Source organism: Calonectris borealis, chromosome 3 (genome assembly GCF_964195595.1).
Source record: "Calonectris borealis chromosome 3, bCalBor7.hap1.2, whole genome shotgun sequence".
Classification (NCBI taxonomy): domain Eukaryota; kingdom Metazoa; phylum Chordata; class Aves; order Procellariiformes; family Procellariidae; genus Calonectris; species Calonectris borealis.
In genome coordinates this window covers 128,985,333-129,013,054 of record NC_134314.1, presented here as the reverse complement: position 1 = coordinate 129,013,054, position 27,722 = coordinate 128,985,333, and the positions used below count along the sequence as shown (strand labels likewise).

The 27,722-nt window shown below is 47.6% G+C and overlaps 1 protein-coding gene across 2 annotated transcripts in view; it reads right to left on the bottom strand.

Moving 5' to 3' along the window:
• The window catches only part of RIN2 (Ras and Rab interactor 2), an 85,625-nt gene extending 60,950 nt beyond the window's left edge, over positions 1–24,675 (bottom strand). Inside the window, exon 1 of one of the 2 annotated variants that reach the window (XM_075147905.1) lies at positions 24,384–24,675. The gene's annotated coding sequence lies outside the window, so the exon portion shown is untranslated. The remainder of the gene's footprint in view (positions 1–24,383) is intronic. The other variant, XM_075147906.1, reaches the window with a different exon arrangement.
• Positions 24,676–27,722: the final 3,047 nt, after the last annotated feature.

Sequence of the window (27,722 nt, the reverse complement as noted above, 5' to 3'; positions counted from 1 at the left end):
TGCCTCTTAGTGCATTTTGCAAAATTTGAAATGCAACGCTGCTGAATTTACCGCCAGTTCCACACCTCACTAATTCCTCCAAGGAAATTATTACTCTTCCCGTAAAGAAGAAAAGAAGATAGGAGGTAGTTAAAGGCAACCAGCAGAATTAAAAGCAAATACTCTGTTCAGTGAAATAAGGGTCAGTTGCGTCCCAACCGCTGACATACCGTTTGATGCTTCTAAGTTTTTTCAGCTGCCCCATTTGCTACTTCAGGCACTGTCACTCTTAAGCCTCCTCGTTTCTTGGTGCAGGCAGAACAAGGCACTGCGTATCCCCACAGCAGTGGCTGTTCCTCTCGGGCCACTGCAGCAACGAGCAGCCTCATCAGGGTCCGAAGCTCCCTCTGTAGGACTGCCTTGCCTCTTGCTCCATTTTGTTCAAACCCTGTACCCGGACAGTCACTCCGACAGCCCGAGTATTAAACAGGAGCTACAGAAAAGCAGCCAAGTCATGGACTTCACTATAGCCCCGTCTTCCAGACAGAGCCGTGCCTCTCCTTTCACTCACAATGCTAATCAGAGACCCGCATTTCTGTGGGGTGGGGGAGGACAGGACAAGCACAGTCACCGAGGATCACCACAGTGACGCCTGGCTCCGGACAGAGCCTGTGCAGAAACCCACTGGAGGCTGGCAGGGGGACCCACTGCGGCTTGCACCAGGGACACGGGCAGGCGCCACGCAGGCCTGCTCCGCCCAGTGAGGGGGCTGCCCGCAGGAAGCCCAGCAGCCCCCTGGAAGGCAGAGAACACGGCGAAACGGTTGGCGTGAGAGAGGAACGGCCGAGTCTTGCGACCTGGCCAAGGGACCCAGACACTTCGCAAATCAGAGGCTTCCCCTGAGCCAAGCCACAAAGTCGGCGCCCTCCACCCCTCTCCTACCGACGCCTTCTCAGGGCGGGCAGGCAGGAGATCCAGCTCCTAGAGCACCGTTCAGCGTCCCTGTCCCTGGGACCTGCCTCGCATGCCTGCAGCTGGGGCAGCTCCAGAAGGCAACTGAGCACTTGCACACTCCTGGGCTGGCAGCCCCCGCCATCTGGGCCTTCCTGAACTTCTTGGAGGCCTGCACAGAAGAGGCCAGAGCCCGGCCAGCAGTGTGACCCCAGAGCCTGCAGAAGTCTGATCTCCTCAAGCAGATGAGCTTTCGGGGCTCCTAGCACCAGTGCCCACCTCCCTGGGGACAGCCAGAACTTGGCCAGTGCCCAACACTGCCTTGGCTCGTGTGAGTGTGAGGGGAAGGTGTCGTGCAGTGGTGAATCTGGAGGCAGAAGGGATGCCTTAAGAACCGGCAAATGAGTTTGAGGAGCAAGGTGTAGCATCTGGAGGTGCAGTGAAGAGTTTGCAGGGTTGTGACCGCATACCCTCCTCATAACCAGGAGGGTAATGGGCTAGACGGACCCGCACTTGGACGCAGTATGGCTGCTCTTTTCCCAGTAGTCCTCTTTCCTAAAACAAACGGCTGGCAAACTGCCCTCCCACCACCCCACCCCGTTCATAGCTTTGACTTACACAGAGTAATTGTCTCCTAGATATCAAATGGTATCATGCAAAGGTTACTCTTCAGCTCCCAACATTGTCAACTTGCTAATTTATTACAGGTGACAGCTGTTTTCAGTTTCCTTGGCTGATCATTTCTGACACCTGTATTTGCACCCTGAAGTATCAATGCTCCTCATCCCGGTTAACGAAACAATGCTGTTAAACTCACAGCCATCTTTCCAAGGACTGCTTCACCTCACTCTGCGTTAAGCCATAAAATACCAGCAACTGCTTAAGGAACTACTACCCGGACAGACTCGGATCTTCAGGGGCTGTGAACCAGTCCATGCACCAGGCTTGGTGTATTTATCTCACTTAATCTGAAGTGGGAACATCACTGCCAAACTTATACATTGATCTCTCTACATCTGGTTTCAGCTAGTCATCACTCCTGCCTCAACCAACCTTTTGCCTGCAGGCTTATTTTTTCCCCTTGATTCCAGATCCTGCTTACTGGCAGCCTTTTAAGAGACTAAAGGATAAAGAGGAACTACTTTGAACTTGTTTCAGCATGGCACTCTTGGGAGAGGTTTTAAGTCCCATTAGATTTTGGATGGATCTGCTGTCTCACTCACAGCTGTCTACCCACTTCTTTTATCTATGCTGAAGTCATAAATGCAGAAATGAAAGCATCTGAAAATCCCATCTGAAAAGTGCGCAGGAGTTGGCCTGACTCTGCTCCCACTGACACGAACAGACATTGTATCACTCCTTCCAACAGCAGCATACAGTTAGGCAAACACTGAATGCCTCGGAAAATCCAATCCTTAAGCTTTGCTGAACATGGCACGCTACCAAGAGGATTATGTTTGCTGCTAGTGCTGTCTCTCTGCCCTCCTTCCAAACAGTTCCTCCTTCCCCTCTTCCATTAAACAACCTCTTCCTGCTTGCTCCCATGGCATACTTTCCACGTTACTGAAAAGGAATAAAAACCCAAGTCATTTCCTTTGGCACAGCATTTAATCATGAAGGATACTACCACATCTCTTATAAGAGAATGATTGTACTTTGATACATTCATGTCTTGTTTTGCCTCTAGACATGTCAGAGAAATACATTTGTAAGATTGGCTTTGATTTGGATAACCTTTCAGAAGGTTCATGTTCTTCCCAAATTCCCTGGCCTGGATATCTCACAAAACGAGAATTTCTTGCAGTATTTCAGTAATTTCCATCTGTTATTCCTGCCAAAGCCAGTGAATAATAAAAGTGAAAACATTCAGAAATATGTTTTCAAACCTCTTAAAAATGTTTAACATTGAGCTGCAGTTCCTGGAAGAAGCAAGAAAAAGTAATCGCTTGAACTATCATACAGCTTCACGGTCTGGAGAAGCTTCAGAATTCATAATGAAGCATTAAGTCAAATGCAGAAAGATGGGTTACGGCACCTGCATCTAGATGGAGATGCACAAGATAACCACCTGCTGGGCTTGACTGTGGGTTACTTTAGGCACCTGGGGAAAGCATCTCTCTCCCCTGTACCACGAATCCCAGAGAATGAGGAGGGTTTCAGCATTCCCGTCATAACTCCTAACTTCTTGTCCGACAGAGGCACCAAGCAAAGCTCTGACCGTAGCACTGCCAGAGATAACATTCCTCCATGCAGCAAGGGGGAAGCAGAGACCTGACCTACTGCCGGTTCAATAGCTTAAACTTCCATCTACTCAAATATTTCCATGATCTAGGGTGAAGTGATTAGATATGCTTATTCTGATATTAGAGAACTGCACCTAGTATAGCACCTTTTTCTACAATTTACTCTTTTGCACCTAACAATTCCTGATACACACCATAGTTTCTATTTCATCGCGTTTAAAAATACAGGCATGCTGACTCTACTGAAAGCCAGGTAAGGACACTGCAGCATGCTTTGGAAAATCAGCACCTGAAGTATATGTCACTGTTTATTAATGCACGCACAGTATCTATAGATATGCAAAACTTCAGAAGACAGGAGAAAGTACAAATAAGATTTTCCTGATAAAATAAACAACCTGATGGAAGGAAAGGGATACCTTCACCTACATTTCTAAGGACTTGCCAAAATGTACACCGACATTCTTAAAACTACTATGTGGTATTTGTCTGTTCTCCAGATCTGTAAATTTTTAGGACTACTTCATGATCAATATTCTCCATTATCACCATTCTGTGAACCTGTAACATACAGCAAAAGAAATCCTGCAACACCGCAATAGAGCAGATCAAACTTGAACTTACATCCATCCAGAGGGTTCTTGCATACAAGGTATCTTTACCTAATGGTTAAGGTATACATGTTTGAAGCAATGATAAATTCAGTACTAAACATGGAAAGATGCCTCGTAGTTTACCATTTATTTGCCACAGTTTGTGGGTCTTTCCTCTGACATGCTCTACTTTTCCTTGTTTGCAGAGTTTTATATTGCACCAGTAGACAGTAACAAGGACTCCCTTTATTTTGGAGAGTGTCAATCTCTCTTGGGTGCCCCTCAGCCAGCGGAGAAAGGGTAACTCTGGAGAGGAAAACACAGAACGGACACTTAACAGAGGTCCCCTAGACCTGCCTCTCCCCTCCCTGGCTACAGGGAGAGCCTAGGCACAGAACCTGCCTTAGCTGAAGTTAACCTTTGCCAGTTCTTCCATTAAACCACAAAGGTGCTCTTTAAAAAGATGAGCAGGTACATATCAAACCTTTTCAAATTCACCAGAATAAGCCAGGCCAGCCACACATAAAAGCCAGGATGGTGTGGCTGATGCTCCGTGATTATAACTGTTTTTAAACCAAAATTGACTTCTGGTACCTTAAATTCACCGGGCAACTTGAAACCTCACAAAACGTATCTGAAATGTCACAGTATTCACCTGCCTCAAGGAAAAAAAACCCAACACACTCCTCTTACATTGGACATCAATAATTCACACACAAAATGTTCTTTTCTAATTTCAATTCAAACTACCCACATGCTGCTGAATTATCTCAGAGGCTTACGAATTACGAACGAATTAATTTTATCTATCTTCTTAGCCTGATAAGAGACACGCAACTTCTCTGCACAGTCAAGCACACTATTTATAGCATTCTGCACTTGTAGAACCTCCTCTCAGGTCCATCAAGGGCTAATACATCCTCTCGGTGTATGGTATCAGAGGCAGTGGAACAAGCACCACAGACTACGTGTACTCTAACATTACTCAGGCTCGCATAAGCCATAAAGATTGCATTTCTAGCACTAATAATCCGGTCCAAACTGTTTTATAAATGTCAGATAGCTAAATTTCCGCAGCGCTCTAAAACATGCATGACTCCCATTTTAAAACATTTCTCCAGTGTGGCAGAGTATTACGTACATCAAAGCTCTCGCTCATTTTGCTCGGTGTTTTCAGAAATACTGAGCAGTAAGTTTCAGCTGATTTCCAGTAAAAGCAATTCGCTTTTCAGAGATAGGGCAAAACAAATTGCTTTTGAAAAAGTCTTCTTCATATAATTCGTTGAAAAGGATTCCATTTGTTTACCTAAAGCAGCACACGGGGGCGGGGGGGGTGGAAAGGGCAGATGGAACTCAAGTTGTTTGTTTGACCTTAGAAGTAAAAATTAGCCATGGATTGCAAGACAGAAAAGTGACCTTAAAAGAACTGCAAAAGCTGCTTTTTTTTTTTTCAATTAATAGATAACCCTAAATATCTTTTAGGCTCTTCACTATTAAAAAAAATAAAATAATATGTTAAATAATTTGTACGCCACTGAACAATGACAAAACATAGCTTCTTTCAAATATAATGCAATAGCACTTTCTAGTTGTGTTTGTTGCATCACTGATCTGCTTAATAGGTATCTCCCTATAAGAAAATAACTATATTATAATGGCAAGCAACTGTTCCATTATTCCCTAAGAAATGTTTTGCAAAGATTCTTCTTTGTTCAACTCCATAGTTAAAAGAAGTAAACTATTGTTCAGGAGGTAGCCAATGCCTAAGAAGCTACATCCTGTGTTTCATAAAACCAACAGAAAGACTTCCATCGACGTCCACAAGTATTGGAATGAGGTTCAGTATAGAACATACTAAATGGTATGCAAGAAGAATCTATAAGAAAGCCATAAGTCACTGAGCATATCTGTTATTCCAAGCTCTACTTAAAAGGTTGTACTGCTCACTCCGAGACCGTTGAATACAAACGCCGAAAGTGCCATTTGCTGTGTACCTCAACTTCAGCACAGCATGAGACATCAAGGCCATGATTAGCTGGGGGACAAACAGCATTTCCTTATTCTGGTGTTGACCTTAGGCTCATCTTTCATGTGACACATTCAAAAGAAAATATGTAAATTGTGCCATTAGACCCCCACTGATCTAATGGTTTACCTATTAGCTGTGGAGTCAGGTCATCAGCAACTACTACACTTGACACCTTGTTTTTCAGATAGCTCCCAGTGATGACAGTAGCTGCTACTCTTCAGTACACAGGTTGCTTTAACTAACTAATAAGTTAGTTAAATATACAGTAGCTTTATTTCAGCTGAGTCCACGCTAAGGGCTAATACTTGAATTTCTTGGTAAAAACTGTTAAGACATGTAACCACCTGGGCCACTTCTTAATTTGTATTAGTTAGGAACAATTTCACCCGTTTTTCTTTATTCAAGCTATTAGCACATTACATGAAATAGTAATTTTGTGGACCATATAAACTCAGGCTGCATACAAAAAACTACACTCACAGTATCAAGGAGCTGCACAATAACACATCCCAAGACACACAACCCTCAGGATACTACAGCTGTGCAAGCCTGTACTCAACATTACTGCCTTCACAGTCCTCACTTAATGTGATCACATATTAGCCAGCAGGTTAAGTTACCTTAACAACACAAAAAGTAGCATCAGTGCAAAAGTGACAGCCTTCACTGCTGGCAGCAGTGGAGAAAGCTACCATCGCGTTCTGTAGCTCTGGCTAGCGTTGATGCTCGCGCTGCCAGCACCCCAGGTTGGCTTGCTTTGCAAATCCTGCTGATACCTCATCCTCCAGCCACTTCTAAAAGAATTAGTCCAACAGCGAGGGGAGCATTTGAGTCACTTTTCAGATTATATGTGTATCTAAAATGAGACAAATCTAAACAGTGTGGCATCACCTTTAAAAGAGGAAGATATTTCTGTGATTTCAGGAAGCATCTGTGCCCTGTTTGACCCCATGCACGATTCCATTAAGACAAAATGTCCCAGTGGTTAATGCACTCTCAAGACTTAAAAAGCTGGTCTCAGATCCGGTGAGAACTTTGATATATAACTAGTCTTCGTTTCCCATCAAAATTGGGAACAGCTGCCCTACCTCACAGGGTTTTTTCAAGGAGTAAACCACTCAGGACTGACAGAGTTTCAGGTACTGTGATGATGGGGGTCACGCGTGATACCCCTTTACTGTCATCAGTGCTTATACAGAGGAAGGAGAGGTACGGTCAGAGGAGTGGGACATATCACAAAGAAACAGGGAGAGACCACATAGAAGGAGTATCAAAAGTGCGTGTGAAGGAAACACTCCCACTGAGACACAGACACACACGTTATCCCCAAACTACAGAGAAGTGCTGCACCCATTTGGCTCATTTCAATGAGATTTTCTTTGTTCTGTAATGCTCTGCTAGGAGAGATCTTACTGCTGTCTTCAACCACCTAATGGGAGGGTACAGAGAAGAGAGAAACTCTTTCCAAAGCACATTACTAAAAGGACAAGAGACAAAGGGCAAAGTGGAACACAGGAGCTTTCAACTCAACGTAAGAAAAAAAGATTTTCACCGCAAGGGCATTCAAACACTGGAACAGGGACCCAGAGGGGCTGAGGTGTCTCCACCGTTGGAGACATTGAGAGCTCGGTGGGCCAAGGTCCCGAGCACCCCGATCCGACCGGAAGGAGGGCTGGACTAGCTGACCTCCGGAGGCCCCTTCCAACCTCCGGTTTTTGCCAAGACTTCACAAAGCTGTGTGTATTCCCATTCACCACGGGAGTATTTTCTTTAATTTCTATTTAATACACAACAATAAAAAAATCAAGTATAAGACTTGGTGTTGCAGGTTGCTTCGCTTTTTTTTTTTTGGCTTTTTTGTTTGCTTGTTTTGAAAAAACAAGTTATCAGAGCAAAAGCATTATTTTTCTTCCTCCGTTTCTCATGGGGGTGGGAGCCCCCCTCCTCTCCAAAACCCACTTTCACTTTTCATCACACAGGAAGTACTGCATTTGCATAACCCAATAGAAAGCACAAAATCAAAAAGCATATCAGCTTAAATAATTAGTAATACTTTTAGCTTTGTATTTATTGGCAAATGACACACACCTGAGTATACAAACACACAGGCTGGGTGAGAAAACACCTCCAGGTGCAGAAAGCTCTAAACTCTGAGCAAACAATTTAATGTACTATTGGAGCTCTCTCCAGCAAGAGCAAGAAAAGTTTGGATGTCCATTTTCTACAGGGACAACTTGACTAAACAAACCATAACTATTACCTATCATCTATCTACCCCTGGAAAATGTGTACAAAAACCTGGCAGCTCACCTAGTGAGTGATATGCAAACATTGATCTAACGTTAAATGAATGGAAAAAAATTAGAACAATTGAACTTCATTTTTCCCTCCTAAAATAAGTAGAATAAGTGCTCCGGGTCACCTAGTGTAAATCCGCTGGAATTCTTGGATCTTGAAAGGATCAATTTTCACCATGTCCGTTTAAGAATGCAAAGCTTGCTACGTACTGAATTACACCAGGTCAGCACCAAGTGACTAACGTGAGCGGACTCAAGCTACGCAGTTGGGGATTTGCCTTTTCTTCAAGAACAATTGTATTTGCATGTCATTAGCTACATTTCCACTATTGCTTTCTGACCAAGAGATTAATGTAATCAAACAGTCTATATGAGGAAAATCACATGCAAGTTTTTGCGGTTGCGCTGTTCATTTTAAACACCTGCACATCATAGACACATAGACATTACAGACAGTTTGCTGCTTTATTCCCTCAGCGCTCCCTTCTTTACGCCAACTGCTTTAAGCACCACTTTTTGTAGCACACTTCCAAAACGGTTACCAACTCTTCTTGGAGAATCAGTGTGCAAACACAGCAAACCATGAAGTTGAGAAGCAAGTAAAAGATTTATTTCTCAATAAACAAAAGAAAATATTTTAACTAGAAAAACTTCAAAACAACAGTGCTTATGTCTTGATCTATTTTGTTTTGTGCACAGAAAAGACTGCAAGAAAACCTTTCACTTAATTAAACCAAACTCACTGCTCTCCATACAAAGACCTCCCACGTAAATATACCAGACAGCAAAACACTTATGCCTATACCAGAGAGAGTTTTCCCTGACCTAACCTAGTCAGGATCCACTAGCCACGAATAGATAAGCTACTCAATGTAGAAAGCTTGCATTATTGTTTGTCCTGGCTTTAGAGAGACAGACTGGTGAGCTGGGTTTGCCCCACTAGAGACTTCAGACCTGCTGCGTTACTACAACACAGCGCTGCTAACCTGCATTATGTACAGAGAAAGCTACCATCAAGCTCAGAATGCGTAATTTGTTCCTGAACCACACTTTGACTATACAGAGTGGAAAAAACAGACTGAGCCACGTCTGTGAGTCAGTTCACTGTCGTACAAGTGCCAACACAGCAAGCAGGATAATCACCGAAGCACAGCGTTCTCATTGTCCTTTCAGCTACGCCATATACACATCGTAGGAGATGAAATGCCTAGACTTATTTCATAATGTTACCAGGAGTTAAAAAAACCCAACACACACACAAGATCCCAGGGAGAAAACAAGTACTTTGAACAGTCTTTATTTCTTGCCTGTTTGAGGATCTGCTTGGGGGTGGGGGGAGGCATAAATAGGGCAATCTAACAGTTCTTCAGAACAAAGTCTGCAGATAGCATAATACACGGTATTGCCCCTACCTGACTTATTCGGAAAAATTAGGAGGGAAGTTTAAATCCTCAAAATCATTTGAGGCACCTGTACATTTCCCATAAGGATCAAGACTGTAAGTCTGCTTATAAAGAGTGATTGTTTTATGAGAAAACTCACCCACAACTTTGACCAACTATGCTCTGAAATATTATTTTAATTATGTTTTTTTCATATAACTGAACTGCTTCTTATTTGGGGGGCTAGGGGGATTCATTTGGGAGATGCTTTCTTTTTGAGGGACAAGGGAGTTTTAGATACTCAAATATTTAGAATCTACAATTTGGTTTCTAAATATACTTTCACCAAATAAATGAGAGAAGCCAAACATGACATAATATTCTGATAAACACTGTTTATTGTTTCTTCTTCCGTCCTATTTCTTTATGGGAAAAAAATATTCAATAGTGAAAACACACCAATGAAACCCAGGAAATTCAAAGCTGAAGGCTGTTGAAATATCTGTCCCAAGTTAATTCCACTCCTCTTCCTTTTTTTATATATAGAGCATGAGACTCACAATGTTAGCCTCAACCAAGCTTCCTGGCTCGGGTCTCAATCTGTGTCACTTCCAAGTCATGTAAACACAGGTCATCCTTCCTGTCTTCGTGTTGCTCTTCTTGATCCTCCTTCAGAGGACAATTCTTCCCTCTGATAACCATCTCAGGTACCTCCATCATTTTGATATTCCTTCTTCTGTCACTGCTGACTTGCAATTCATCAACAATGCAAAGGTCACTGCTGCTTTTCTGGCCCTCTTCCCTTTTTCCATCAGGTTGTCTATCACTAGCTCTCCTCTCTCATTCTGCTTCTTCTGACCAGCCCCAGTCTTTCCTACCCCAGCCCCTACACCCAACTTGCCCTCACTCTTGCAGCTGAACCCCTGGGGATGAAACCCTATGACTTTGCCAGCTTTCTTCCCTGTACCTGTAAGTTTTCCATCCACCAACCCAATTCTCTTCACCTTTCGCAGTTTTCATTATTTTCTACTTCCTGCTAAAGCTCTTCTCCTTTTCTATCCCTTTCTCCCTAGCCAACTGCACAAGGATCCTGGAAAGACGGATGTATTTCGTATTATACGGCATCTCCAAGATCTGCCATTTTACACAGGTTTGAGCAGCAGCCTTTTCATCCCCCCCCGCTTCTTCCAACAACTATTTGCATTTGAGAAGGTGGTCCAAGATCATCACCCCAATAACTCACCTACCTGCTTCTTTCCTCAAGCCCCTCAAAAGACCAGGACATATACACTCCCATATATAAAAAGGGAGGTATTGATGCTACAGCCACCAACTGCCTCTTACAGTAAAGACAAAAGCTTAAAGCCTCTCCCAGGCTGTCTTCACCCAGACATGGAAGAAAGAGGGTCCTCCCCCTCCCTAGATTTTGGGATGAGCGGTTTTCCCTTCTGTCCAACCTATTTTTGCTCCCCCAGTGGTACAAGGAATACCATCATCGCCAAACTTTGCTTCCTCAGCAGCATCAGCAGTCACATCAAGACCCATTTGATTACTACTGAAAGCTTCTCTTTCCTTGCTGGATTTATGAGTTCATAGAAACTACTAGCAGGGGAACTCCTGAAGAAGGAAGTGTGGGTGTTTAATTCTCCACTATTAGTTTGCTTGTGTAAACAATTTGTTTTCTCTCTCCTCTCTCTTGGGACAAAGTGTTTCGAAATAAGCGTTTTAGAAGAAAATAAGCCTCATTTGTGGAAATGGTGAAACTGGGTCAAAGTACTGACAACAACAGACCATTCTGAAGTAAAACACATTGGTAACTCCATGTTTACTTACCAAGGGTTACGTTATGTACATAGGTCAGATAAAGAGTTTGCTAGTGTCACTTTCTTTCTTTCTGATCTGAACCAAATGCGATCAAACTCGGAAATTGAGGCAGCAGTCAGATGACAAAATATTTTCTAGGTTTAATTCTTGCTGACACACTGGTACCAGAAGATTTCCATGACTGCTAGCAACAAACATTGGCAATCATTGTGAATGGGGAGCTAGGACTAAGCATACCGGGATACAGGTTTACTTGGTCCTTTTACAAATGAAAAATTAAATTGTTTAACAGCTAACGAATTCCATCATTCTCCTTCTGCAGATAATAAAGAGAAAGCTGCCAATGGGTGAAATAGTTCTTGTGGTTACATACCGCAGTTTCAAGACTTAACATGGCATATTTTATTGCTTCCACATCTGGTGCCAGTTATTTTTATACAGCTTCTTTGGATAAATTCAGCAACATCAAAAAACCCTTCAAAGTCTATCAACCACTCTTAAAATAAACACCAACAAGTTCATTTCTCTCTATTCTTCTGTACCTCAGCTGTGATGGATCCCCTGCACAAACACAAACCCATGTCTCTGGGGAGTCACAAATCTCTCGGGCGAGTAACTTGACCTGCTGTGACTAAGGTAGGGGAACTCAATCCACCCCTAAAACTCATTATTTCTTTCCCATTTTGCCTTCCTTCCAAAACCATCGCACCAAAGGGCAAATCAAGGAGGAAATACACATCTTTCTTTCACAGTTTGTGGACCGTGACCTCCCATGGGCAGGATCACCGTCCTGTGTCTCCTCCTACTTGCAAAGCCCCACCCCAACCCCTACTGGAGAAGGTGAACATGAACAATGCCCAGCAAGGAGCTGGTATAGGCTTCCTCCTAAAGACAGAAATCAAGCATGCTCCATTATTTCCCCCAAGGCCTGCACACAGGGCAACTGGAGCTGCCCAGAAAGACCCTGCTGAGGCCAACACCCCCCGCCTCCCAAATAATTAGCTGGCATTTGATGCTGAGTATACCTTGACAACCAGGAAAGCATAAGCCTAGAGGGACTGCCGGTCTACTCTTCCCATCCCCTCCTTCACCAGCCCAGAGACAATCAGCTGGGCTTCCTAATGCCGCTACAGGGTTCAAGTGGGAGCAAAGCTCTTTCGCTTGCCTTTACAGCCCAAAGTGTAACAGAAGCAGCTGCTGTCAGCTGCCAGTCTGACTGCATTCAGCTCCTGTTTCCCACATTTATTCTTAGCTTGAAGGGCTAGAACCATTCTTCTTCCCCTTCAGATAAAAGTTACATTCTGCAGCATATAACTGCAGCAGTCCCTCTCTTGTCCAGGGAATCTATGGTTCGGCAACGCAAAGTGGAAAGAGACCCAGATTGTAACCCAGCTTTAAAAACATCTGAATCACTTTTCACTCTGCAATTCTGTTTCTCCTTCCACGCTTTGCCCATCCTGCCAGTGACACGTTAGTCTAAGCTTTCCACCATTGCTTCTTTGTACGGCACCAAACACCGACTACCCCGTGCTACCGGCACTGCAGAATTCAGTAGCGACAGCTACTTGTTTGAAGCCTGCACGTTCAGTGAACTTCTGACAACTTCTGCTCGTTAATCTCTTCATCAGAAATGCATTCCAAGCCCACAAGCACCTTCAAACAGCTGCTGTGCTTCTTAGCAGCTTGCCACAAAAGGGCATCTCTCTCACTCTCCTCAAAGGCGTAAATTCACACAGAAACATACCTATCCTTGCACTCACACGTTTCACACCTACACACAAATTACACTGACGCCACCGTGCCATGTTCAGGCCGGGAACACTAGCAGTTTTATTCGCCATTTCATGACCACCAAGGCTGGAACATAAGAGACTGCCTGGAAATGATAACTTCACCACTTCCCAACAACCCAAGAAGACATTTACGCGTAGCCTTGGGAGGTCCAGCATTTAAATGATGATCATCTTAGGGGCAATTCGGAATTAGCCTACACGTTCACAACACAGAGCCAAGGACTCAACAGACCAGCGTGGCGCTGGCTCCAGTGCAGGTACTTTGCTGAACTGGATCTGAAAGAGGAAGGTCTAAGGCCTTGCTGGGGTTGATGACTGTTTGAAAGGCAGGGAAGAGATGCTAGCCTAGAAATGGGTTTAAGTAGCCAAGCAAATAACCATGTTGCTTTCAATTAAAAGCTGGCAAGCTTGAGACAAAAAGCTTTCAACCGACAACCAGCTTTCTACGCTAGCCACCCGACAGTGGATGCATAAAAGCAAGGGATTCCATAAAAAGCTGAAAGAGCCACCCTACAGGCATCATACATAATGAACTTTGCCAAAACTTTACATGAGCCATCCTTCTTTGGAGATTATACATTCAGACTACATAGGGCTTTACAGACGTCAGGGATAGCGTACACAACCTGTAAGTTGCTAGACTTGGCGTTTTATTTTTGTCAGGACCTTTACCATAGTTTCAAGAGTTAAATGCGATCTGTTGGCCTATGCTGCATTAGCTCTCCTTTAACAAAGTGCGTGAATTAGGAAAAACATGACCAGAGAAAAACCGACGGACCATTCATAGCTAAAATTATACATACATAAATACCTTGCTGAATGGAAAACTTACCGAGCATGAGCTGAACCTGTGGATCTACCTTCCTTAAATTCGTCGTCCTTTTAACGCACCAGATTCCAGTAAGATGTCCCAAACGAAGATTTCCGCTATCGAAAAAAAGGCTATCTCCCCATTCCGTTGGGCCCAAAGGGCACGCTCTGCCTCGACACAGAGGAGACACTCGTAGCCAGCGTTGCAAGCCCGTCCCTGCCTGGAAAGGAAAGGTCCTCACAGGCAGAACTGCGCAGGGAATGCGGCGTCCACCCACGCGTGGGAACTGGAAGGCCCAACAAAATAAACGCCAAGGAGTCTTCCCATCACAACTGATGCATTGCCTCCTAGCAGGGGTTTAAGTACACCCACAAACACGCGCCTTTGTTTGTGAAGGAAAAGGCAGTATGAAACAATGTGTTGGTATCAAGCCTACTTGCTTCAATTCACCCCTTCCAAGTTACTGTCTCCGTCCAGCAATCCTCAGTTAAACCTGCTACTCGGCTTACCCCAAGGCCCCAAACTTGTCCTTAGTTTTACATTCTGTGCGCCAGTGGTGTGACCAAAGGCCTGCCAGGAACATCACTATTAGATGGTCAACATTAGAACTAATAATGTTCTAGCCATTATCAGAATATTATTAGTGACTACCGAAAGACAACTATCACCTACTGTCTGTTCTTTAAACATGTAAAACACCTTTAAATGCTAAGCACAACACAGAACATTATAAAAGCAACACATCGGTGAAACGACACAACAGCATGTCTTCCTTGGCCTGAAATGAACTTCAATAAAAGGTCGAATTTAGACACAGCTCTCAGGCTGTGATACTGAAAAAAGAACAAACAAATGCCTCCAGCAGTAGTAAATGCAATGGTTCTCAAGTCTAGACTATGGCATGGCAAACAGAAGACTGCCAGCAGTACAGGAAGATGCCCGGCATGTCTGCCCAAAGAGCGTGCGCGTGCTAGTATACTACCTTTAGCAAGGAACAAGACATGCAAGACAGAGCTGTAACACTTCTCTGGCTTCCAGAGCTGTTGTTAACCATATGGGAAATACCCTGTAAGTGATAGCTAACATATGCCCCGTCATTCATGAAATACCACGGGGTGAAATAACGTTTGTCATATAGACATCAAAAAATGAATACACATTATAGCAAACCAAATATTTATCTTGGCAGATCATACCTTCTCGAAAAAAATTTGCAAAACAGTTAAATATTTTAAGGGACGTGCTGCAAGCCAAATGCTGAGAATATCTTTGTAGGGAATTCCTGCCAAAATGGATGAGCTGTGCCTTTATCAGTGCAACAAACATGAATTAAGAATTTTTAAGGAACCACTAAATAGAAAATCTGAATTAACCAAAGGAAAGCTAGCTGCTCACTTGATAGTGAATCTTCACTTTTTCTCTGAACAAATAAACCAGACGTTCCAAGCAACGCAGTTTGCAAAGAAGTATATACTACGTAAAACGAAGACCACTGATACAAGTTAGAACTGAGGCTTTCTGCGTAACTCCTCGTGACAAGTTGGTAAGACTCAAACATTGCTGCTGTGCAATAACTGTTGTTCACTGTTTTTATTGTATTAAAAGTTCCTGGATTCTACCCCACTTCAAAGTAGAGCCACAGTCTGCTTCTCACATGGCAGGCAAGGATGGCACCTGCCTGGGACAGGGCAGAGGGGCGAGCAGGCTCTTGGCCCACTTCGTAACTGACTTAATAAACAGTTTTACAAGTCCAACAAACTTAAGTAGTGGAAAGTTTACTCATGGCTCAAAGACGATTTTCTAAAATGTCAATTATTTAAAAGCAGTACACGAAGACTTCGGCAGCAACTCCCAGGTCTAACACACGTTCAGAGAAACACTTCAGAATACGAGATTTACTGCAGCTACTATTTAAGTCAGTCAAGTTCAAACTTTTACTAGCAGCAAAAGTCACAGGACTGAAAATTCGCATTTTCTACTCACACATCCCAAAACTGAACTCTTATCGACTTCCAAAACAACCACCATTTTAAAGAGCTGTCTCTAGACAGATGCTAGTAAAGCTGATGTAGAAAGCTGGGGTAATTCGGTGGCACACGGGCAGACACAATTTAAACGATCTAGAGCACCCTGGAAGTTCCCAGCCAGGGACACCACACAGGTGTGGCCCTTAGCACACACACTGAGAGAACTCTGGCTTCCGTCCCCCAAGCTATTCAAAGTGTTCAAGTTATGATTTTTCATCTTGTGTTAACTACTGTGAACACTGTGAAGAAATTATTATTTTTTAAATCCCCAGCTGTAGCCAAAATAATTATTGCAACAATTTACTGAGTGTTGGCATCTCATAGTTGCCAATATCCATTTTCCTAAGAAATTAGTCTCAGCAAGTTATGCATCATAAAGCATGCCAAGGCCCCAGATGGCAAAATGATGCATGTTTATTTTTGAGAAGGTTATGGTTTTGTTTTGTGGTTCTATGGAAGGAGGGGGGGGGGGGGGAAGGGAAATTCGGTTTAAAAACTTAACTTCTTTGCAGAAAGCGGTGAGCAGTTTCCCACACAAGCAGATCCAAACCTGGCAGCAGGCATACCCAGACCTCAGTCTGGGCCTTATTTAATTCCCAAGTTAAAGTCATCACAAGGCTCACTTACAGAATCAGCATGAAGCTTGAGTAAAAAGCAGCACCTTGCCACATGGGCCCAGGTTGAGCTGGAAAACAAAGGCTGGCCATTCTGCCCATTGCTCCACACAGGAAAAACCACCCCACGCCAAAGCATTTGGCTTTTGCCTTAAGCACCTGACCAGGCATCTGCAGGGCAAGAACACAGAAGAGGGAACTCTTCCGTGGTAAATAACATTTCTCCGTGTACTGACTCCATGTGCTGCTCTGATCACTCATTCAGACCTGCCTTCTGCCATCCTCCCATGCTCCACGGCTCCGAGTCTTCATCTGAGCCAGTAAGCTCAGCGAGGAACACGCTCAAGTTAGTCAAGCAAATATTTTCACTGCTTTCCACACATTCATTCTCAAACGTATTTAAATACATATTTCGGCGTATGCTCAAAAAGCACAAACCAGTAAGAGAAACTATTAAGCAAAGGATTAAGAGGAAGACAAGGCTCTAGATGCGCAGGGAAGTTAAGAAAGGGAATGTCAGCATATGTAATACACATCATGCGTGAAAGGAAAACCAAGTATGACTTTGGGTTATTTTCATGTTGGAAGTATGTTGCAACAAAGTCAGGGTCAAAGAGCCCTGGAGTTAATTACTGGAAAGCACAGATTTGTATTCAGCAAACAAAGTAGAAGCCAAAGATATCATTTTGGATGCAAAAAAAGTAAGAGAACCGTTTAAAAGTCCAAAAAGTTTTTGTTTTTTCTTTTCCTTTACAAGTCACTTGTGAGACCATGTTTAGAGCACTGTGTTTAGTCCTGGGCGTTTGGCCAGATGACATTCACAGTCTGGAGCTAGTGGAGTGAGCAAGAATAGCTTTTTTTTTTTTTGAGGAAAGCCCCTCAGCATAAAGTTGTTTCTGCCTCTAAGCCTGCATACATGAGGTTGGGGGAGACGATAGCATCCCTCACCAGAGTCAATTTGCAGTGCTCCACTGGTTGTAATGGAGCAACAGTAATTTGCAGCTAAGGATTTGTCCCTTCGTTTTTAAATACCATACAAAATGATTCAGTGCTTTCAGGCTTTTCAGAACTCAGGAAGACAACACCTGCTTATGTGCAAAGCAGGGCTTTTACTCTTCAGAGACAAGTCACAGGAAACACACCTTCCAAGAGCTTTAATTTACAAGGCTATCTTGGAAACCCTGTTCCAAGATGGGGAGGAGAAATGCACTTCCTTTGCCTCATCCTGCCCTCTTGTATACATCATCTTCACAGACCAGAATCCTCCACGGTGCAGCATCGTTAACAGTCTTTTCACACAACACCCAACACAGTTGGGTTCACTAATTCCAAATCACATATGATAATCACATATCACAAAATACTGTTATTCCTGCCAAAGGACTGGTAGGACTCCAGTAACTTCCTTCTGCCATTTTCACTCTATCGCGGCACGATCTTCATACTCCTCTCCCATACTCACACTGATAGTAGAATCCCTACCAGCTTCAAAGAGAACGGTACAGCATTAACGCTCAGTAATTTTCGATGGAGCTAATTGTTTTGAACAGCATTTCCAAAAAACCAGAATGAACCTACCAAGAGAATGTGACTGCAGCTCCACAATTTCTTTTCCTGCAAGTATAATTCCTCTCTGCTGATCTCAAGGCAGAAAACCAAAACCACCAAAAATCCACATCTGCTTTATCAGCCAGCTTCTGTTCAAAGCATTGCAGTAGACAGATGACCATTTTCAAAAAACTGCAAATCAAACTAACTTAGGCTGAATAGCAGACAAAAAAACCATTCCCCAACTTCTCCTAAGCACAAAGAATGGATATACTATCAGTCTCGCTATTGCACCACAATCAATTTTCGTCTCTTTTCTTAGAGAACACATTTAAATCTTTCTGCAAGCTTTCAATACATGATATGTGAGGAAAAAAACCAAAATGGACAGAAATATGGCTTTAGCCATCCTGCAAAATTTTCAATTTTATTTAAAAGAGTTAAGCGTGGGCTTTACATACGTACGGTCATAAAAAACTACAAAAGTTACAAGGATAAAACCCAGCTCTTGGGCCTGATTCGGCATTCACAACTAACAGCATAAATTCAGGAGCAACTCCCTTGAAGTTAACAGAGTAAGAATAAAACTTGCTGTCGAGAGAGGAGAACTGGGCTGAAGCATGATCCTCACAAGCCACGGACTTCCCAAGCACCAGAGCTCCTGGGAGTGCGGCGCTACGCTATCCTGCTTGTTGCTCTGCCTGAAAACTTCAGGCAACAGCACTTGGCTGAAAAAAGGCAGTCACTGACAGTTCTGTGCCGAGACTCCTGCCCTGCTTCCTCCGTCCCCTCGGGAGCCAGGTGTGGGTTTTGGAGTAACCCCCCCCGCCCCCCGCCGAGCCAAACAGCTCCCCTCTCGGCCGCCAGCCCCCTCCCCAACCTCCTCCTCCTCCTCACCCAGCTCCCACCCAGCAGCTCCTCCCAGCCACGACGCCCTACGAGCGGGAGAGGCGGACCGGCCCTGCTTCCACAGAAGGGCCTCGGAGGGGAGGCTGGGCCGGAGCCGCTGGGGCCACCGCGGGCAGAGGGGGAGGCCCCACCTCCACCGCCGGCAGCCGGCCCGCAGCTGCAAGCCCAGCGCTGCGCAGCTGGGCAGCCCGGAGCTCACCCACCGGGACCGCCTGTGCCACCTAATGAGTCGACCCTTCTCCCCTCTGACAACGCGCCTCAGGCCCCGAGGCGACACCTCACAAAATGGCCGGTGCTGCCTGAACGCGTCCCCGTCACCGTATTCTCACGGGGCGTCCCCGCGCACCGCCTGCTCGCAGAGCAGCACCGCGCGTTCCACGCGCGCTTCTCGCACGCGGGCTGCGCGACTGGGTCAAGCAGTGCAGCGCCCGGACGAGGAAAGGACTCGTGCTTCCACACCGCACGAACCTTTGTCTCCGTCCCGCCAACCACGCCATCAGCTGGGAGAGCGGGTGCTTTTCAGGGCAGGAGGTCCGCCGAGGAGGCAGCCATGGGCTGAGGCTCGCCGTGATGCCTGGTAGGTCCTTCATCGCCTTTCATTTCTGCGGCAGCATTGCGGAACAGAAGGCAGAGCAAAGACCGCACGTGTTTGTCTTGGTCCATCTACAAGAGGCCCTCCAAGTCAAATTAAAAGAGGCTGGGTTATAGAATAGAATGTCTCCCCTGCCAGGTAAGTATCACAAAAGCAGGATCAGACCACATAAGCGCTTCAGACTCTACAGCCAAGAATGCGGAGCGGTAGCAGCCACCCTTTCACCAACAAACTGTGTTGCGGCTCACAGCAGCCGAGGGGCAAAGAAAATTCCACGTTCCTGCCAGCCCTTTCTCCTTGTCCTGCTCAAAGTACAAATACTCAGGCTCCTGAACAAGCAAGGCAGGCTGAACCCGCGTGCCTTAGGATTGGGTAACTGCAGGTGGTAGAATATCAGATAAAACTAAGGACCATAAGGAGTCCTACTCTAGGTCATAAGCACCATAAATGCTAAGAAGTGGATGCAACATCCTTTCCAGCTCTCAGTAATGTGCTCCATAAGAAGATACGGGATAACTGTATTGCATTGTCTTGCTGTAGCATTCTATGTGTCAGCAATAATTTATTTTCAGTGTTCTAAACTAAGACATGTATTGGAAATTAAAGCCTCATATCCATCCAATTCCTACTACATCACCTCTGTTTTCTTACACGATGACTCAATGTAACACAGAGTGCCAAATATTTAGCTACGCTTCCATCCCCTCTCCTGATACACACTACCAATTGAACGATAAGCAACTTGAACAAAACAAACGGTTTAACTGGCAACACTTGACTCTGCTTAGCATTCTCCCCAAGCAACTCTTAAGTAAAGAATTTCAGAGTTTTTTTGCAAGACATCTTGATAAATCTCCAATTACAGATTAGAGGTATGTAAACCTCTTATTTTCGAGATCTGTATGGTATGCCAAGTATTCAGAGCCACACGCAAGTCCTGCACAACCATGGAGCCTGCAATACACACGACCACAGAACCAGTTTTCTGTATGTTGCTCCACACTGTGCTTGGAGTCACTATGTCTGGAAGGTCAGACCACGATTTTGCTGTTGAGCCCCTTTCAGCTCCTGATCCAGAGCCCCTCAGTGATCCCACAGGGCTAATAAGCTGTGACTGCAGGTTGGTAATGTGTGTTAAGGACTGAGACCATACCTACTTCATGTAGTACTCTATCAATTCCCTCCTGCTGATGGGAGATGAATTACATTACTTATCACTACGACGTGACAGCTACATAATTCTAGTAGATAATAGAAGCTTTTTAACTGCTATACTGACAGCCCTGTTCAGCCTTTCTTTTTTTTTTGAAAAGCAGTAGCTCCCTTGTGAAAAATTCAGTCACCATACTATTCATTCAGTGCCTTAATAACTACTAGGTTTGATCTATCTTTAGAAACAATCCAAAAATGCCCCTGAGCCTTAAGTAAAAGAGCTAGTCGTCTTCCTGAGAGCAACAAGAGCCACCCCTCCTGGTCCTGTTAGCCACACACCAAAACCCTCACACAGCTGATCACACGCTATATGCTTCAGCGAGGCGGGGGGGGGACACTGAACAGAGTTTCTCACAGAGACCGTGACCACACCTCCCAGTGGGGCCTCAGAGCTGGAGCGAGGGACGCCGAGTTGGCCAGGAGCGCAACAGGGTGATAGAGCAATCCACCAAAGCCAGCCACAAGGCCCCGACACACCTTATCCAGCTGTGCCGGGAGCACAGGCTGCCGGCAGACCCCGGCCAGCACAGCCGCTCATGTCGCATAGCCCCGACACAAGCGAATTTGAACTTCTGGGGGGGAAAAAAAACCCACCACAGCTGGGCCACCTGTGCTCTGAATAGCAGAGATTACGCGTTCCTGGGTTTGCACTTTGTTCAGCACAAAAGTTTCTCAAGCCATCAGAAGTTTTTCAAGCAACCTTGAAATCCTGAAGCTTAACAGGATCAATTTCTCAGCACAGACTAATACTTACGCTAGCTGTCATTTTAAAGCCTGAGCTGGAGAGGAAACCTGCATTAGAGCTACGGCACAACCATGACTTGACAGACGGACCTACCAGGGATACCTCACCCTGGAAGCCCATCTCCAACAGTACTGTCCGATCCCAAACCCCGTGAGGGGCAAAAACAAACAAAAAATCCAAACATTTACAAGTTTACCAAATATAAACAGACTGAAAACTACAGAAATCCCTTGAAGAAAACAGTCAGCCTCAAAACCCATTTGGTGAGTGCATTCCTAGCAACATACAGGAATCTTGTTGCACACAGCTGTTTCATCATCGTTTTCAGAAGAGTCAATACTGCTGATATTCTTGGTAATTATTACCTAGTTTATGTTTTTAATTAACACAAAGAATGAGGCAGTGGATTGAATACAAACCCTCTCAATGAAATTAAATGCATCCTAGGATTACATATGGTAAAACACAGGGGACTGTTCCGTATAAACGTCTTCAGAATCACAGCACAACTTTCTTGTGTAGCTGTGTGATTAACAGACAACTCTATTTACCATAGTCTTCCTGCTTATCTAACTAAATATTCAGGTCCCAACTATTAAATATTTTTAGAGCTAAACAGATCTAAAACTAATGAAACTTAACACACATCTGGCCTGAGGACAGGTAAGAGCTGGGTTACACGGCTACATTTTATCCCAGCAAAACACAGCATTACTCAGAGTCAGCGCAGACAGAGCTGAACTGAAGATGGAGTAGCTGCGGAGTGATAGAGTCTACAGCTCCGAGTACCTGCCTTTCTAAGCACTGCCTCATCAGCCTTGTAGCCTACACCTGGGCAAACAGGCACTTCTGCAAACACAATTAACCCCAGTCACTTGACAAGTCCCTCCGCTGTTCCCCACAAGCTATGTCCTCATGGAGAAAAGGCACTTCCGCAAGCACTGTCCTGGTCACCCCAGGGGCTTTTGCCCACACAGAAATACCAGGTGGAAAGCATGTTTTGCTCAATCCTCATCAACACAGCTGTGCTGGCAAAGATGCTCCTTACTTAAAAAGGCTTAAGGGTTGCACTTTAGGAAATAAGCAAATAAAACAAATGAGAGCTGAGTAGCTTGGAAGGATGAGAAGACTAAGGAATCAAGCTAACAGAGGAAAGTACACCTTCTGCTTTTCTACATCTATCAAATCGGACCTGTGTGATTTAAAATGAACTTTTACCATTAATATTTATAAGGAAATATTTAAGAAGAGGAACTGGCAAGACATACGTTGTATCCCTGTCGTTTGGCCCCCAGGAACCCCTATTCCAGTCAGAAAAGGGACACAGACGCCCAGGCCGAGAACTCTTCGTTAAGCCTGGCTAAACTACTGTTAACAGCGTGTACTGCTGTCCTGCCCAAGGCCCTAAGCTAGGTTAGCACCGCACTGCAACCACCATGAAGCTTCTCCTTCCAAGTCTGTATGACCTAGTTACACAGAAGGGAAGAGCAGCAGGAGGGACGCTGGCTGGAAGGCACAGCTGGAAGCACGCGAGCGGGGTCCCCAGGCTGGCAGGCAGCGGGGTTCCCAGACAGGCAGGAGGCAGCAGGGGGTCCCCAGCTAGGCAGGCAGGCAGGCAGCCGGGTCCCCGGGCAGGCAGGCAGGCAGGCAGCAGGGTCCCCGGGCAGGCAGGCAGGGAGATAGGGAGGCAGCGGGGTCCGCAGGCAGGCAGGCAGGGAGGGAGGCAGGCAGCGGGGTCCCTGGGCAGGCAGGCAGGGAGGGAGGCAGGCAGCGGGGTCCCCGGGCAGGCAGGCAGGCAGGCAGCGGGGTCCCCGGGCAGGCAGGCAGGCAGGCAGCGGGGTCCCCGGGCAGGCAGGCAGGGAGGGAGGCAGGCAGCGGGGTCCCCGGGCAGGCAGGGAGGCAGGCAGCGGGGTCCCCGGGCAGGCAGGGAGGGAGGCAGGCAGCGGGGTCCCCGGGCAGGCAGGCAGGGAGGCAGGCAGCGGGGTCCCCGGGCAGGCAGGCAGGGAGGCAGGCAGCGGGGTCCCCGGGCAGGCAGGGAGGCAGGCAGGCAGCGGGGTCCCCGGGCAGGCAGGGAGGCAGGCAGGCAGCGGGGTCCCCGGGCAGGCAGGGAGGCAGGCAGGCAGCGGGGTCCCCGGGCAGGCAGGCAGGGAGGCAGGCAGCGGGGTCCCCGGGCAGGCAGGGAGGCAGGCAGGCAGCGGGGTCCCCGGGCAGGCAGGGAGGCAGGCAGGCAGCGGGGTCCCCGGGCAGGCAGGGAGGCAGGCAGGCAGCGGGGTCCCCGGGCAGGCAGGCAGGGAGGCAGGCAGCGGGGTCCCCGGGCAGGCAGGCAGGGAGGGAGGGAGGCAGGCAGCGGCGTCCCCGGGCAGGCAGGCAGCGGTCCCGAGACCCTGTGCAGAGGCCGAGCGGCAGAGCGCAGCCCGGGGTGCGCAGGGCCCTGCCGCACGTCCCCCGGGCACTGCCGCAGGGAGCCGGGCCCGACCCGGCCTCCCCTTGGAGGAGGAGGCAGCCCAGCTGGGGAAGGGGGCGAGGAAGAGAGCACCGGCTGCAGCCGGGCTCCTCACCTGCGTCCCGGCGGGGCAGAGGGCGATGCTTCGCAGCACCGCGCGGCACCAGCCCGGGGCTGAGCCCGCGCCCGGCCCCGCCGCGGCCCGGCCTTCTCCGCGGCCCTCGCTTCCCCCGGCCCGCCCGCTCCTGCGGCGCGTTTTTGGGGAGACGGTTTCAAACGGCCGCCGCAGCCCCGGCCCCGCGGGCCCCCTCCGCCGCGCTCCGGCCCCGCCCCGCCCGCCGGGCCGCGATCCCCGCAGCCGCCCGGCTCCCGCGCCTCACCCGCCCCTCACCTCGCGCCGCCGGCCAGCAACGGGCAGCGCTGGCAGGAGCCGCCCCCGGCCGGCCGGGCCGGGGCACGGGGAGGGGCCGCGGCTTTGTGCCCGCCGCGCCGCGCCGCTTCGCTCGGCTCGGGCCGCCCCTCCCTTCACCCCGGAGCCGGCTCCCCCCTGCGGCCAGGCGCCTGCGCCATTCGCCCGCCCCCCGCTCCGCGCCCGGCCCTCCCCTCGCAGCCGCCGGGCCCAGGGCGCTCCGCACGGCCGGCCTGGCGACGCGATCCTCACCCGGGCCGCGCCGGGCCGGGCCGCGGGGGGCCGAGAGGCGGTGCTGCGGGGGGCGGGGGCTGCGGGGGGCGGGGGCTGCAGCGGGCGGAGGGGGGGCCCTCCCGGCGCCGCTCGCCCCTCCGCCGTCCCGCCCTCTGGCCACCGCTCCCTCCTGGCCGCCGGCCGGGCGCCGCGGGAAGAGCCGGCGACGGTCTCAGGGGCGCCCCAGGACGGAGCGCCAGGGCGGGCTCCAGAGGCGCTCCCGAGCCCGGGCACGGCCGGGCCTCGGCCGCTCCTCTGACCGACCGGGCTCCAAGCCGGGCAGGACGCTGTGCGCTGCTGCCCCGCGGAGCGCTCCCGCCGCCCGCCTCCCGTCAGCTGGCGCTGGCAGCGCGGGGGGACCGCCCAGCCCCTGGTCTAGACGTGCCCTGTTACCGCCTGGGGGGAAGGGGTCTTCTCATGCGCCCGTTTTCCCACTGTAGGATTCGTCCCATGTACTCTTTTCACTGACTTCAGCTACGAACTGCAGATAATAAATCACAGCATCGATGCCGTTAGGATGTGCGTGTTGCACGGTTCATTCCAGGATCCGAACACTCAGTGTTTCACAAGTTTGTTAAATTTATTTCAGGGCAAGTTATTTCAATCGCAAAACAATGAGAGCAAGATTTTCCTTCCAGCCTGGCAGCTGCTTTCTCTGTAAATATAGTCTCCATTAAAAATGCTAGCAACCACTGAAGACAGCAGCTGACATGTCAAGCGTGATTAGGAACATATTCAAAGACACACAGCACTGGAAAAATCTACTTAACGGGGGTACAGCAATTCCAAAATTCAGAGCCTGACAATGAAAGGTGGATGCCTCCCTAGCTTTGAGGAAGTAGGACAAAGGAATGCTGTCTTATTTACAAGGTGGTGACATTTACATTAATCCACGGCTTCTGTGGAAGTGGCCATTAATCTTCAGGCACAAGAGACCTGGCTGGCTCATGGATGCAACCGTTTCATGCATCCGAGCAGCTTCTGTTACTGCAGCTTTCATGTAATCTACAGCTGTCTTTTGACAGAGAGGTGTGGAACTTTTCTGGCGTGAGCTGGAGGCAGCTGAAGTAATCCTGCTTGCCGGTTGTGAAAGCAGTGCTGGGTTCCGCAAGCTGTCTCAAGGGCCACTGAAACCTCTCTGCTCCACCTGCCACGCATACCACACAGAACTTCGACATTAAAAAGCATTTATCACAAGGAGTACTGTGATTGACTTTTCAGTCCTGCTATCTCTGGACGCTGCTGGTGTTTATTCAGGAAGCCTAGCAGATGGTACTAAAGTCCAGTTTTGCAGTGCCTGGCTTGCCATAGCTGTCAGAGCCCTTGGCTACCCTTACAGAGAGGGGAGAGACACCACTGCCCCCCAAAGCATTTGGGAGCAGTCCAGTAAGGTGCCTGCCAGCCACAGAGGAAAACAAGCGCAAACAAGAGACAGTAAATGAGAGGCAGGTTAGGACATGGCCAGCCCTGCCAAACTGGAGCAGAACTGAGCTCTAAGGCCTGGAGGAAATTTGCTGGAAAAGACTTTGCTGCATACAGCCTTTCACGTACCTGAGAGATTGGGTGAAGTTTCATGGCTTGTGTTTCTTATTTATCCCTGATTGAGACCCCCCTCAACCCAGCTGTGAGCACGGCCTTGGCATGATTTTCTATACATACAGTAAGCCTGCAGAAAAGGAGATTTTTCCAAGCCCTGAATGGCTGGGCTATATTTGTCAACATATGGGTGTGGGGCAGAGACCAACGTGTAGGCAGGAGCGTTTAAGCATCGGTGGGATACCCTAGAGGACTTGACTAGTCCGGACAAGAAATGGCACTTAGCCTTCCCCAAGCCGCTGCGTCGCTGTATTACGCACCCCGGCGAGGCGAGGCGAGGTGAGGGAGGCTTTCCCATGTCGTTTGGGTTTGACTTTAGTGTGTACTTTAGCTCTAAAAATCAAAACACCTGTTTCTTATTTCCATTGCAAGTACAGAGGAAAAGTGTCACCAGGATCTCCAGTGCCTTGAGTAGCTACTGAGGGGACAGGAAGGAGACTTGCTTATCTGTCGTCACACCCTGGCAACTGCAGCAAGGAGCAGCAACTCTTAATTCCTTCAGCTACCTTCTCTCGTGGTAGCCAAGATTCCTACATCAAGAGACTTTCCTCTTCCACTGGCTCCTATCCTGGAAGCCTGCCACATCGCCGTGCGCTCTGCAGGGGGGAAAAGAGAAACTGCAGCACTTTTTTTACAGACAGGCAGATGTGTCACTGGGATCTATCTCCTGCGTGCCGAACACATTGCTGCTGCACCGCAGGAAGACCTGGGCTGTCTCCCAGGTGCGGAGGCGCATCCGCCCCAGCCCTCCAGAGCCTGGTCCGGTTCGCTGATGACTTCAGAGTGATCTTTTCTCACCTTAAAGCACGATGTGTCTTTCAGTTTAGAGCATGTGACAGAGATTACTTCAGTACATTCAAAATCTTGTCCCTTGGCAGTATTGTGTGTGTTATGCTTTGGGCTGTAAGTCGGATTTCTTGTTCTGATTTGCAAAACAACATTGGCACTCAGCTGTGTTTTATAACAAAGGAGGAGGAGGAAGACAAAAATCAAACTGCATGAAGGAGGCACAGCAAAAACTGCTTAAGAGCAAAACAGGCCTAGTTGTTTTGTTCAGTTTTCCTAACGACTTTTTCATACGGTGAGGAGAGGGGACATACATACTTACACACACGGAAAGAAAAAAAACACCAAACCAACCCACAAACCAACAAGCGAACAAAACCCATAGAAGTGAGCCAACTAGTTTTTCTGCGAGCCGTAGCAAGGCTGTATTGGGATCCTGAGTTGTTCTGGGCTCAGGCATGACCTGCCGTGTACTTGAGGCAGAATCTCTCCTTGTTCCACCTCTTCATTTTCCAGATCCAGAGGATGTTCCATCTTCATCAAAATTCAGCGTCACAGAGAATACGTCCCAGTTCAGGATTCGCTGGTGCCAAGGTAGACAGCTATCCTATGTCAGCCACACACTCCAAAACTTCATACAGTCAAAAGCCGCAAGAGAGGCACGAC